The sequence below is a fragment of the Papio anubis genome, chromosome 1, assembly GCF_008728515.1.
Source record: "Papio anubis isolate 15944 chromosome 1, Panubis1.0, whole genome shotgun sequence".
NCBI lineage: Eukaryota > Metazoa > Chordata > Mammalia > Primates > Cercopithecidae > Papio > Papio anubis.
The window spans coordinates 92,575,370-92,589,514 of NC_044976.1; the positions used below are offsets into that span (position 1 = coordinate 92,575,370).

Below are 14,145 nucleotides of genomic sequence, written 5' to 3' on the forward strand. Positions count from 1 at the left end.
GCTTGATGGGGATGGCATTAAATCTGTAAATTACCTTGAGGAGTATGGCCATTTTCACACTATTGATTCTTCCCGTCCATGAGCATGGAATGTTCTTCCATTTGTTTGTGTCCTCTTTTATTTCGCTGAGCAGTGGTTTGTAGTTCTCCTTGAAGAGGTCCTTCACATCCCTTGTAAGTTGGATTCCCAAGTATTTTATTCTCTTTGTAGCAATTGTGAATGGGAATTCTCTCATGATTTGGCTGTTTGATTGTCTGTTATTGGTGTATAGGAATGCTTGTGACTTTTGCACATGGAATTTGTATCCTGAGACTTTGCTGAAGTTGCTTATCAGCTTAAGGAGATTTTGGGCTGAGACAGTGGGGTTTTCTAAATATACAATCATGTCATCTGCAAACAGGGACAATTTGGCTTCCTCTTTTTCTAACCGAATACCCTTTATTTCTTTCTCTTGCCTGATTGCCCTGGCCAGAGCTTCCAACACTGTGTGGAATAGGAGTGGTGAGAGAGGGCATCCCTGTCTTATGCCAGTTTTCAAAGGGAATGCTTCCAGTTTTTGCCCATTCAATATGACAAATAGCTCTTATTATTTTGAGATACGTTCCAGGAATACCGAGTGTATTGAGAGTTTTTAGCATGAAGGGCTGTTGAATTTTGTTGAAGGCCTTTTCTGCATCTATTGAGATAATCATGTGGTTTTTGTCTTTGGTTCTGTTTATGTGATGGATTACATTTATTGATTTGCATATGTTGAACCAGCCTTGCATCCCAGGGATGAAGCCCACTTGATTGTGGTGGATAAGCTTTTTGATGTGCTGCTGGATTCGGTTTGCCAGTATTTTACTGAGGATTTTTGAATCTATGTTCATCAGGGATATTGGTCTAAAATTCTCTTTTTTTGTTGTGTCTCTACCAGGTTTTGGTATCAGGATGATGCTGGCCTCGTAAAATGAGTTAGGGAGTATTTCCTCTTTTTCTGTTGATTGGAATGGTTTCAGAAGGAATGGTATCAGCTCCTCTTTGTACCTCTGGTAGAATTCGGCTGTGAATCTGTCTGGTCTTGGACTTTTTTTGGTCAGTAGGCTATTAATTATTGCCTCAATTTCAGAGCCTGTTATTGGTCTATTCAGGGATTCAGTTTCTTCCTGGTTTAGTCTTGGGAGGGCGTATGTGTCCAGGAATTTATCCATTTCTTCTAGATTTTCTAGTGTATTTGCGTAGAGGTGTTTATAGTATTCTCTGATGATAGTTTGTATTTCTGTGGGATCGGTGGTGATATCCCCTTTATCATTTTTTATTGCGTCTATTTGATTCTTCTCTCTTTTCTTCTTTGTTAGTCTTGCTAGTGGTGTACCTATTTTGTTGATCTTTTCAAAAAAACAGCTCCTGGATTCATTGATTTTTTTGAAGGGTTTTTTGTGTCTCTATCTCCTTCAATTCTGCTCTGACCTTAGTTATTTCTTGCCTTCTGCTAGCTTTTGAATTTGCTCTTGCTTCTCTAGTTCTTTAATTGTGATGTTAGGGTGTCGATTTTAGATCTTTCCTGCTTTCTCTAGTAGGCATTTAGTGCTATAAATTTCCCTCTACACACTGCTTTAAATGTGTCCCAGAGATTCTGGTACGTTGTGTCTTTGTTCTCATTGGTTTCAAAGAACATCTTTATTTCTGCCTTCATTTCATTATTTACCCAGTAGTCATTCAGGAGCAGATTGTTCAGTTTCCATGTAGTTGTGGGATTTTGAGTGAGTTTCTGAATCCTGAGTTCTAATTTGATTGCACTGTGGTCTGAGAGAGAGTTTGTTGTGATTTCTGTTCTTTTACATTTGCTGAGGAGTGCTCTACTTCCAACTATGTGGTCAGTTTTGGAATAAGTGCGATGTGGTGCTGAGAAAAATGTATATTCTGTTGATTTGGGGTGGAGAGTTCTGTAGATGTCTATTAGGTCCGCTTGGTGCAGAGCTGAGTTCAATTCCTGGATACCCTTGTTAACTTTCTGTCTCATTGATCTGTCTAATGTTGACAGTGGGGTGTTAAAAGTCTCCCATTATTTTTTTTTCCACCAGTTGTCAAATGAACCTTTATTGAAATATTTTCCTTTGTGCTTAACTGGCTGGGCATTCCACAGCACAACTGTTGATGTCATTCTATGATGTCATGAGGGTGGCGGCCATCAAGATTACAGCCCACAGACTGGGCAGTCCCCAGGATCTCTTTAATGGTTCCAGAGAGTTCTCTGGCTAAGGATCGGTGCTGCATCTGTCGAGCAATGTTGACAATCTCATCAAAAGTGATATTCCCACTGTGTTTAATGTTTTTCTGTTTCTTTCTGTCTCTTGGGGATTCCTTGAGGGCTTTGATGATCAGGGCAGAGGCAGAAAGCACCACCTCAATCTTGGCCTGTCTGTTCTGAATGGTCAGTTTCACTATAATCCTCAGGCCCTTCCAGTCACTCGTTGCCTTGGCAATGTCATCACCAACATTTTTCGGAGACAGACCCAGGGGGCCGATCGTGGGACCAGCACAGAAGTGGCACCAACTTCACCTCCGGTGCCCCTCAGGTTTATGACTTTGATCTCGCTGGGGTCGAACTTCAGCGGCATGGTGGAGGCGGCTGGTGTCGATGCAAACCCAGATTCAGAATCCATCGGGTTGTTGCACCTGGCCTCCTCTGGAGCCGGAAGCCAAGAGAAAGTCTCCTATTATTGTGTGAGTTCCAAGTATCTTGTAGGCCCTGAGTATTTGCTTTATGAATTCAAGTGCCCTGTATTGCATATATATTTAGGATAGTTAGCCTTCTTAAGGAATTGATCCTTTGCCATTATGTATTTCTTTGTCTCTTTGATATTTGTTGGTTTAAAGTCTGTTTTATCAGAGACCGTGGATTGTAACCCCTGCCTTTTTGTTTTCCATTTGTTTATAAGATCTTCCTCCACCCTCTTTATTTTTGAGCCTATATGTGTCTTTGCACGGAGATGGGTCTCCGGAATACAGCACACTGATGTGGGTCTTGGTTTTATCCACTGGCCAGTATATGTCTTTTAATCGTGATATTTAGCCCATTTACATTTAAGGTTAGTATTGTTATGTGTGAATTTGATCCTGTCATTATGATGTTAGCTGGGTATTTTGCCTGTTACTTGATGCAGTTTCTTCCTAGCATCGATGGTCTTTACAATTTGGCATGTTTTTGCAGTGGCTTGTACTGGTTGTTCCTTTCCCTGTTTAGTGCTTCCTTCAGGAGCTCTTGTAAGGCAGGCCTGGTGGTGACAGAATCTCTCAGCATTTGCTTGTCTGTAAAGGATTTTATTTCTCCTTCACTTATGAAGCTTAGTTTGACTGGATATGACATTCTGGGTTGAAAATTCTTTTTTTTGAGAATGTTGAATATTGGCCCTCACTCTCTTCTGGCTTGTAGATTTTCTGCCAAGAGGCCCATCGTTAGTCTGATGGGCTTCCCATTGTGGGTAATGCAAACTTTCTCTCTGGCTGCCCTAAACATTTCTTCCTTCATTTCAACCTTGGTGAATCTGACAATTAGGTGTCTTGGGGTTGATCTTCTCGAGGAGTATCTTTGCAGTGTTCTGTGTATTTCCTGAATTTGAATGTTGGCCTGCCTTGCTCGGTTGGGGAAGTTCTCCTGGATAATATCCTGAAGAGTGTTTTCCAGCTTGGTTCCATTCTCCCCATCACTTTCAGGTACACCAATCAAATGTAGATTTGGTCTTTTCACATAGTCCGATATTTCATAGAGGCTTTGTTCATTTCTTTTTACTCTTTTTTCTCTTCTCTTCTCCCTTCATTTCATTCATTTGATCTTCAATCACTGATACCCTTTCTTCCAGTTGATTGAATCGACTATTGAAGCTTGTGCATGTGTCACGTCATTCTCGTGCCATGGTTTTCAGCTCCATCAGGTCATTTAGGAAAGTCTTCTCTACACTGTTTATTCTAGTTAGCCATTCATCTAATCTTTTTTCAAGGTTTTTAGCTTCCTTGCGATGGGATTCAGACATCCTCCTTTAGCTCAGAGAAGTTTATTACTGACCTTCTGAAGCCTACTTCTGTCAACTCATCAAAGTCATTCTCCATCCAGCTTTGTTCCGTTACTGGAGAGGAGCTGCAATCCTTTGGAGGCAAAGTGGTGCTCTGGTTTTTAGAATTTTCAGCTTTTCTGCTCTGGTTTCTCCCCATCTTTGTAGTTTTATCTAACTTTGGTCTTTGGTGCTGGTGACCTACAGATGTGGTTTTGGTAGGGATGTCCTTTATGTTGATGTTGATGCTATTCCTTTCTGTTTGTTTGTTTTCCTTCTAAGAGTCAGGTCCCTCAGCTGCAGGTCTGTTGGAGTTTGCTGGAGGTCCACTCCAGACGCTGTTTGCCTGGGTATCACCAGCGGAGGCTGCAGAACAGCAAATATTGCTGCTTGATCCTTCCTCTGGAAGCTTCGTCTCAGAGGGGCACCCGGCTGTGAGGTGTCAGTCAGTCCCTCCTGGGAGGTATCTCCTAGTTAGGCTACATGGGGGTCAGGGACCCACTTGAGGAGACAGTCTATCCATTCTCAGAGCTCAGACACTGTGCTGGGAGAACCACTGTTCTCTTCAGAGCTATCAGACAGGAACATTTAAGTCTGCAGAAGTTTCTGCTGCCTTTTGTTCAGCTATGCCCTGCCCCCAGAGGTGGAGTCTACAGAGGCAGGCAGGGCAGGCCTCATTGAGCTGTGGTGGGCTCCACCCAGTTGGAACTTCCAGGCCGCTTTGTTTACCTACTCATGCCTCAGCAATGGCAGACAACCCCCCACCGGCAGCCAGGCTGCCTCCTCTCAGTTAGATCTTGGACTGCTGAGCTAGCAGTGAGCAAGGCTCTGTGGGTGGGCGTGGGACCTGCTGAGCCAGGCACAGGATATAATCTCCTGGTATGCTGTTTGCTAAGACCATGGGAAAAGCACAGTATTAAGGTGGGAGTGTCCCAATTTTCCCGGTACAGTCTATCATAGCTTCCCTTGGCTAGGAAAGGGAAATCCACTGACCCCTTGCACTTCCGGGGTGAGGTGATGCCCCGCCCTGCTTCGGCTTGCCATCCTTGGGAACCAGTCCCAATGAGATGAACCAGATACCTCAGTTGGAAATGCAGAAATCACCCATCTTCTGTGTTGATCACGCTGTGAGCTGCAGACTGGAGCTGTTCCTATTCAGCCATCTTTGCTTGTGCTGCTTTAATTAATGTGTACATTTGATTCATATGCTGAATTTGCTGTGGTATCATTTCTTGATTGTATATTATCTGATAGCATGCAATCAATACTTGATTAAAACTTAGAGTTTACATCTGCTAAACTATTAGACTTGCCTCTATGCTGGGAATTTATATAACATATTGGCCAAGAGTGTTGGTGCTGACATCAACCGGTGTTGGCTTACCAACCTCAGTTTTACCAGGCACCAGCTCTTTTATCTTACCCAAGTCTCTCTGTCTTTCAGTTTCTCTAAACCAGCAAGAGGATAGTTTGAACCATATGAAACTGCTCATAATTGACCTTTTTTTTGTTTGTTTTGCTTTTTTGAGACGGAGTCTTGCTCTGTCGCCTAGGCTGGAGTACAGTGGTGCTCACTTGGCTCATTGCAAGCTCCACCTCCTGGGTTCATGCCATTCTCCTGCCTCAGTCTCCAGAGTAGCTGGGACTACAGGCGCCTGCCACCACACCTGGCTAATTTTTTTTTTTTTGTACTTTTAGTAGAGATGGGTTTTCACCGTGTTAGCCAGGATGGTCTTCATCTCCTGACCTCGTGATCCACCCACGTTGGCCTCCCAAAGTGCTGGGATTACAGGCGTGAGTCACCGTGCCCAGCGATAACTGACCATTTTTAACCGACAGAAATGGAAAGTCCCCATGGTTCCACCAAATAGAATACTTACCACATTGGGCAGGTGTGAGGAGTTAATGAAGAGGCATGAAAAGCCCTTAGTAAATGTCCAGTAAGTGACAGCTCCTATTATTAATGCCTCTACTGTTTCCCCATTACAATCCAGTTCTCACAACATTGGTAAATTTATAACATGAATTCACAGCAGACATCGTGTTATGTTTCTAAGATTTGCATATGTAAACTCATTTGCTCTTTGCAACAACTCAGTTAAGTAATTTGTTGAAAATCTCAGTAATTAGTATTGTGGCCATGATCAAAACCTAGATCCTTCAACTTCAAATTCTTTACTCTTCCATACTATAGATAATTTAAATTCTTGAATGTGCTTATACATGATTTATATGTTTTTAATGCCTGTACAGCTTTAATTTACTACATATTGTACTTAATGATACCCTTGCCATAACACCACAGTTCTCAGGGAGGGAAATTTAATCTTCTAAACTTATTTTGGGGGAAAAACCAGGGAATGTAAATCAGAAATTGATTATATAGTCACTTTTAGGAAGTTATTTTTCTCCTGTCTAGAAAAGATAAATAATATTGATAACATTTCTGTCTTTGGGAATACATTTTTGTTTTCAGGTGCTTTAAAGTGCTTCTACAAGTGCTGTATAAATGCAGTGTCACTAACATTGACTGCTTTTTTTTTTTTTTTCATTCTTGACATTTACAGATCTGATATTCAACTGTTTGTTTTCCTTTAAAAAACCACTCTTCCAGGCCAGGCGCCATGGCTCACACCTGTAACCTCAGCATTTTGGGGAGGCTGAGGTGTGAGGATCGCTTGAGTCCAGGAGTTCAAGACCAGCTTGGGCAATAAGGGAGACTCCATCTCTACAAAAAATTTAAACATTAGCCAAACGTTGTGGCACGTGTCTGTCATCCCAGTTATTTGGGAGGCTGAGGTGGGAGGATCACTTGAGCCTGTGAGACAGAGGTTGCAGTGAGCTGTGATTGTACCACTGCACTCCATCCTGGGGGACAGAGCGAGACCCTGTCTCAAAAAAATAAAAACAAAACAAACCAGTGTCCTTGTGTGTCCCGTAATACCCTATACATCAGTTTCCCTGATGTATTTGATCACAGAACCCTTTTGAAATTATAATGTACTGCTGGAAGCCCAACAAGAGCTCACAAGCTTTAAGTGTTTATAACAAAGCATACAGAAAAAAAAAAAAAAAAAAAGTCTCACAGATGAATTAATTGCTGTAGGAAGTGATCACATTTTTATTCATAGTTTTTTTGCTTTATCAAGACAAACAAAATGAATTAAAATTAATTTCACTTTATTAAGAGACCACTTGGTGCATTTTATTCTTAATAAGGTAAAATGGATTTAAAATCTCAAGTTTTAATTCCTGGAATTAGTGTAACTGCCACATTTATGTTGCCATATTCAGAAGCCACTAAATGGATCCTGGCCCCTCTAGAGGTGAAGGTTTTTTTTTTTTTTTTTTGAGACAGAGTCTCACTGTGTTGCTCAGGCTGGAATGCAGTGGCGCAATCTCGGCTCACTGCAACCTACGTGTCCCAGGTTCAAGCAATTCTCCAGCCTCCCAAGTAGCTGGGACTACAGGCGTGCACCACCACTCCTGGCTAATTTTTTTATATTTTTAGTAGAGATGGGGTTTCACCATGTTGGCCAAGCTGGTTTTGAACTCCTGACCTCAAGTGATCTGCCCACCTCAGCCTCCCAAAGTGCTAGGATTATAGGCATGAGCCACCGCACCCAGCTGAAGGTTCTTTTTTTTTTTTTTTTTTTTTGAGGGGAAGTCTGGCTATGTCTCCCAGGCTGGAGTGCAGTGGCGCGACCTAGGCTCACTGCAAGCTCTGCCTCCCGGGTTCAGGCCATTCTCCTACCTCAGCCTCCCAAGTAGCTGGGACTACAGGCGCCTGCCACCGTGCCCGGCTAGTTTTTTGTATTTTTAGTAGAGATGGGGTTTCACCGTGTTACCCAGGATGGTCTCAATCTCCTGACCTCGTGATCCGCCCACCTCGGCCTCCCAAAGTGCTGGAATTACAAACGTGAGCCACCTCGCCCGGCCTGAAGGTTCTTTTTTTAAAAGGACTTCCTAGGATTTTTCTGAAACCTAAATCCCTTGAAAATAATACAGCTGTCATGACCTGTTACCATCTTAAGGATTTGGAGGAACAGAACCATGATTTGGAATAGAACATGAACAAGTGCAAAGGAGTGGAAATTGCCACAGTTTGTTCTGAAGACTGGATAGAGCGGCACCTTTCTGGAGCAGTGGCACCCCTTAAAGGTGAAGGGAACGTGTGTGTGGCAACAGAGGACCATTATCAAGAAGACTTTTTTGGGTTTGGTCTGAGAGGCGCTGGGAAACCTCTTATGCTTGAGTAAGGTAGAGTCTTGACTCAAAGTAATCCATTGGCAAAAAAACTCCACACCCCTATGTTTTAAATTGCTATTCATTTACTCAATAGATATTTCTCCAGTGTCTAATACTTAAGGTACTGAGCTAGGCACTGCAAATTCATAGTGAGCAAACACATTGTTCCTGTTCTTATGTAATTTACAGTCTAGTGGTAGAGGAAGATTTTAATCATATAATTACAATAAATGTAAAATTACACTGTGGTGGTTATTATGAAGAAGGAGTACAAATATAATAAATCAGCAAGTAGTATGTAAAATTGCAGTGAAGAATGACTCAATGCTAAGAGACCAGTGAGAAGACTCTGGTTAGTGAGAACATGACCCACACTGAATGCAGGCTGTGAATATGAATCAGGACAGAGCCCAGGTGCCTTTGTTTTGCCCTAGTTAGTGGGAAGGAGGGAATCAGGTTACCATGATGGAATCACAAAGTGGGAAGATTTACTGAGACAAAGCAAAATAGTTTGTTTTCTCAATAGGGAGCCATGGGAGAATGTCCCAGTGGGAATATCAGGGTTGGGGTTGAGCAATAAAATTTGTTAAAATTCTCATATGTTCAAGTACAATAGAAATCATTCCATTGATAATATGAATCCCAAATATCCAATACTGTTATGTAAGATTGCCTGGATGGCTGCTGTATCTGCATCTGTTTGGCTGTGTCATCATCATCATCTGCTAAGTAAAAATGATGTAATTCCTACTCCTTCTCATCTGCTGATGGAAGAGGTTTTTGGCAGTAACTAAAATTTGTATAGTGATGAAAAATACAAGTAGATATTTAAAGAATCAATTAATATTTGGGTCTAAATGTATGTATCACGTTGAATATTCTTTTTTTTTTTGAGATGGAATCTCACTCTGTTGCTTGGGCTGGAGTGCAGTGGCTCGATCTTGGCTCACTGCAACCTCCACCTCCCGAGTTTGAGAGATTCTCTTGCCTCAGCCTCCCAAGTAGCTGGGACTATAGGCATGCACCACCATGCCTGGCTGATTTTTGTCTCTTTAGTAGAGATGAGGTTTCACCATGTTGACCAGGCTGGTTTTGAACTCCTGACCTCAGGTGATCCGCCCGCCTTGGCCTCCCAAAATGCTGGGATTACAGTTCGTGAGCCACCGCGCCCAGCCCACATTGAAAATTCTATGATTGGCCGGGTGCGGTGGTTCACGCCTGCAATCCCAGCACTTTGGGAGGCCAAGACGGGCAGATCACAAGGTCAGGAGATCAAGACCATCCTGGCTAACATTGTGAAACCCCGTCTACTAAAAAATACGAAAAACTAGCCAGGCAAGGTGGCGGGTGCCTGTAGTCCCAGCTACTCGGGAGGCTGAGGCAGGAGAACGGCATGAACCCGGGAGGCGGAGCTTGCAATGAGCCGGGATCACACCACTGCACTCCAGCCTGGGCGACAGAGTGAGACTCCATCTCAAAAAAAAAAAAAAAAAAAAAAAAAATACTATGATTGACCATGTGATGAAGGGTGCTACTAGTACAGATATCATTCAGAAGTAATGTAACTTGGGGATGAGTGTCTTTTTTTTTTTTTTTAAGGAAATCACAACCAGGTGCAGTGACTCATACCTGTAAGTGAGCACTTTGGAAGGCTGAGGCAGGAGGATCACTTGAGCCCAGGAGTGAGACCTCCTCTCTACAAAAATTTTTTTAAAAGACAATCACGTTATTTCAACTAACTCACAAACAATAACACCACAATGGCAGGTTTAAGGAGGCCACACAAACATTTGCCCAGCCTGAGATTCTATACCATCTCAGTGAACTTGTATACAGTAAGAACACTCTTTTCCATTGCAATTCTGAAGCAAGGAAGCTATTAATGAAAGAGAAGTTTAACTGATGGTTTTACACTTTATACTTTATTGTCAACTATATTTTTCATGCTAAATTAACTTGGTCAGGTGAGCCGATTTTTCATTTCTTCAATCTGAATTTTTTGACTAGGCTAATTCATCTGCAAGTCTGCACTGTTTCAACACCTTACTGAAACCCTCCTCACAGAGCTTTATGTCACTCTGATTCTGGGCACACTCCAAAAACTGTTTATCTCATAGAAGCAAGGGCCAAACTGCTGCTGCTGTTGCTGCTGCTGTGCCAGCTGGGTTTCTGAGGGCCCTACTTAGAGACATTAGGCTTTGACGGCTCAGCATTACTTACTCTTCTGAAGCTCCCAGTGATGACCTGACCCAGTGTGTGCCTGACAGCCATGCCAGCTGCAGCAGTTGTCATTTGGATCATCAGACCTGGCAGTGGGGTACAGCACCAGGTGAGCCAACTACAGATGGTGGGGCTGCTGCTAGTGCTGGCCTGGGTGCACTTCTCATCGGGGGTACCTGCTAGAGATGCCCAGCTGGCCCAGGCAACCATGAGGAAGGTGCTTTGGCTTCTGCAAGCATTGTAGGTGTGTGATAACTTCACCTCTAGAAGTGTGGACCTCTGTCTGACTGTCAGTTTTAAGATTTGAATAGTCATCCAATGTCAGTTTGAAATAGTTATTCCTTGGCCTGAATAGATAAATATTAGGATTGGAATTAGGCTTGTAGCAAAAGCATATGAAATAGTTTTCTTGAAGTGAGGATAAGAGGTATCTTAGGAAATGTTAGTAATTAAGATGGTAAGTGAAATTATGATAGAAGAAGAGAATAAATTTATTGCTTTTATTTGGAGTTACACTCATTTTTTTTAGCTCCTAACACCAATGCACTACTTCTATGCTTTAAAAATTGAAAAACAATATTATTCTACATGGAGGCATGAGTTAGTAATTTTTGCATACTTTCTGAGTAAATAAGGAGTTTTAGGCTTCTGTTATTTTAGTCACAATATAATGTTTTGTTTAATGATATTTACAATATATGGGTACTAGAATAATTTGGGGATTGTGATAGGAGTGATAGGAGAAGAAATACATAAGTATTAGAATATTTTTCTCATGTGAATGATGGTTTAATGTTTTTTGTTTTGTTTTGTTTGTTTTTTTGAGGAGTCTCTCTGTGACGCCCAGGCTGGAGTGCAATGGTGCAATCTCGACTCACTGCAACCTCCGCCTCCTGGGCTCAAGCGATTCTCCTGCCTCAGCCTCCTGAATAGCTGGGATTACAGGCGTTTGCCACCACACCTGGCTGATTTTTGTATTTTTAGTAGACACAGTGTTTCATCGTGTTGGCCAGGCTGGTCTGGAACTCCTGACCTCAGGTGATCCACTTGCCTTGGCCTCCCAAAGTGCTGGGATTACAGGCATGAGCCACCGTGCCTGGCTGGCTTAATGTTATTAATGTGGTGTGTATATTTTCCTCATCGTATTATGTTTAATATGTACAGTGAATATAGGGCTGTAATTAGTATATTAAGTCCTATTAGGATAGTGGTAAAACTAGATCACAAAAATAATGCTATAACCACAAGTAATTTTCCAATTAGGTTCATAGTGGTGGTAGGGCTAGATAAGTTAGCTAGCCAGTACTCATGTTGTATTAAAGGAAGTAATATGTGTAGTTTGAGAGCTAATAGTATAGTTCAACTGTGGATTCCTTCATAGATTGAGTTTTTGAGGCATAGCAACATTGATGACATGAGGCCATGGACAATTATTAGGGCTGTGGCTCCTGTAACACTTCATGGCATTAGAATAAAAATGACTAGTTTTACTAGTGCTACAAGACTTATGGATGAATAGGCAATGAGTGATTTTAAGTCTTGTTTGGTGTAAACAAATAGAGCTGTTACAATAGTTCCTCCTAGGGATAATATAAGAAATGAATAGGTTATGTATTCTGTTAGTGGATTTAAAATTGTTAAATTTCATTTTATACTAGAGCCTCCTACTTTTAGCAATTGGCTGCAATTGGGGCTTCTACATGCACTTTTGGTAGTCAGAGGTGGAGGCGGTAAAGGGGTATTTTTACTAGGAATGCTATTATGTATGCTAATCATGGGAGACATTAGATCAGGGTTTGGTCATGTTTGAATTCAATAGTGGTTCTTTAAGAATTTAGTGAGTCTGAGGAATTTTGGATATAGATTAATGCTATGAGTAGGGTTGAACAGCCAATCAGTGTGTAGGACAGGAAATAAAGTCTTGCACTGAATTGTTCTCTTCAGCTTCCTCATCAAGTGACAGTGATTACAGTTGGGATTAGAGCTGCTGCAAAGATAATATCGAATAGAATTAGTTCTGTAGCAGTAAATGTCATGATTAAGAACATTTGTAGAAAAATTAATATTGGCCAGGCGTGGCGGCTCAAGCCTGTAAACCCAGCACCTTGGGATGCCTCAAGCTGGAGAATCACTTGAGGAGTTAGAGACCAACCTCGGCAACATGGCAAAACCCTGTATCTACAAAAAATGCAAAAAAGTGCCAGCCATGGTGGTGCACACCTGTGGTCTCAGCTGTTCAGGTGGCTGAGGTGGAAGGATCGCTCGGGCGGCGAAGGCTGCTGTGAGCTGTGATCACATCACTGCACTCCAGCCTGGGTGACAGAGTGAGACCCTGTCTCAAAAAAAAAAAAAAAAAAAAATTAATACTGAGAAATATAGCTTTTTCATGTATCTGATTTTTTTTTGGGAGATGGTGTTTATTTGTTATACTTATTAGGGAAAGTAGTTAAGTTGGACTTGGATGGAGTGGGATAAGGTAAATATTTAAAATTATGGCCAGATGCAGTGGCATATATCTGTAAATTCCAGCCACGCAGGGGGCTGAGCTGAGAGGATAGGTTTGAGTCCAGCCTGGGCAACATAGTGAGGCTCTGTCTGAAACAAAACAAAACAAAACAAAACACAAAATTTTTAATGAAACAAAAAATAAAAAATTATAATTTTACAATAAATAATCATAACATTATGCCTTCTAAACATAATAATGAAAATACATGTGATTGGTATACTGAGAGCTGTATTAAATATGCAATATAAGCTAGAATAATGTTAATATAAATGAAGGTATGTTGGTAATTATGAAATGTAATTTAATGGGTTGAAATTGTTTGTTTTAATTTAAACTAAAAACCATATTTAATTAATTCTAGTCCTTTTTGGATCCATTCATAAACTAGGCCTAAGGATAGGATAAGGATTAAAATTAGTGCCATAACGAGTATGAGTTTCGAGTTGTTTATTTGAGATACTCATGGTAATGGTAATTGGAAGGTGATTTCTAGATTGAATAATCAGAACACTATAGCTACTAAGAAAAATTTTATGGCAAATCATAGCTGGGAAGATGCTGTTGGATCAAATCTGCATTTGTATACCCTTGATTTTTCTGTATGGATATTTCATTGTGGTAATCAGAATGCAATGATGATAAGCAGTAATGCTAGTAATGTATTAGTTAATAAGGTTAATGTAAGATTGATTATTCTTTTTCAGGTTGATACCAAAGCTAATTGATTGGAAGTCACTTGTGCTGATTAATACTAAAATAGGATCCTCATCAATAAATAGAGATGTATACAAATAGTCAGACTACATTTACAAAATGTCACTCTCAGGCAGCAGCATCACATCTGAAAGGGTGATTAGATGTGAAATGAAATTGCAATTAGCTGAGCAATATAGGGAGACCTCGTCCCTACAAAAAATACAAAAATTAGCTGGCCATGGTGGTCCACGGGGGGCTCATGTGGGAGGATCACTTGAGCCCCGGAGGTCAAGGCTGCGGTAAGCTGAGATCACGCCACTGCACTCCAACCTGGAAGACAGAGTGAGACTCTGTCTTAAAAAAAAGAAAAGGAATTGCGATTGACATAAGAAGCAAAGGATAAAAATGGTGACACCAATAATTACATTGATACAATAAAGA

The 14,145-nt window shown here is 41.3% G+C and overlaps 1 pseudogene across 1 annotated transcript; it reads right to left on the minus strand.

The window, feature by feature from the left end:
- Nucleotides 1–2,047: 2,047 nt before the first annotated feature.
- On the minus strand, nucleotides 2,048–2,612 carry LOC101016724 (annotated as a pseudogene). The gene has a single exon (XR_650742.4). The product of XR_650742.4 is annotated as a 60S ribosomal protein L12 pseudogene (transcript).
- Between the last annotated feature and the right edge of the window lie 11,533 nt (nucleotides 2,613–14,145).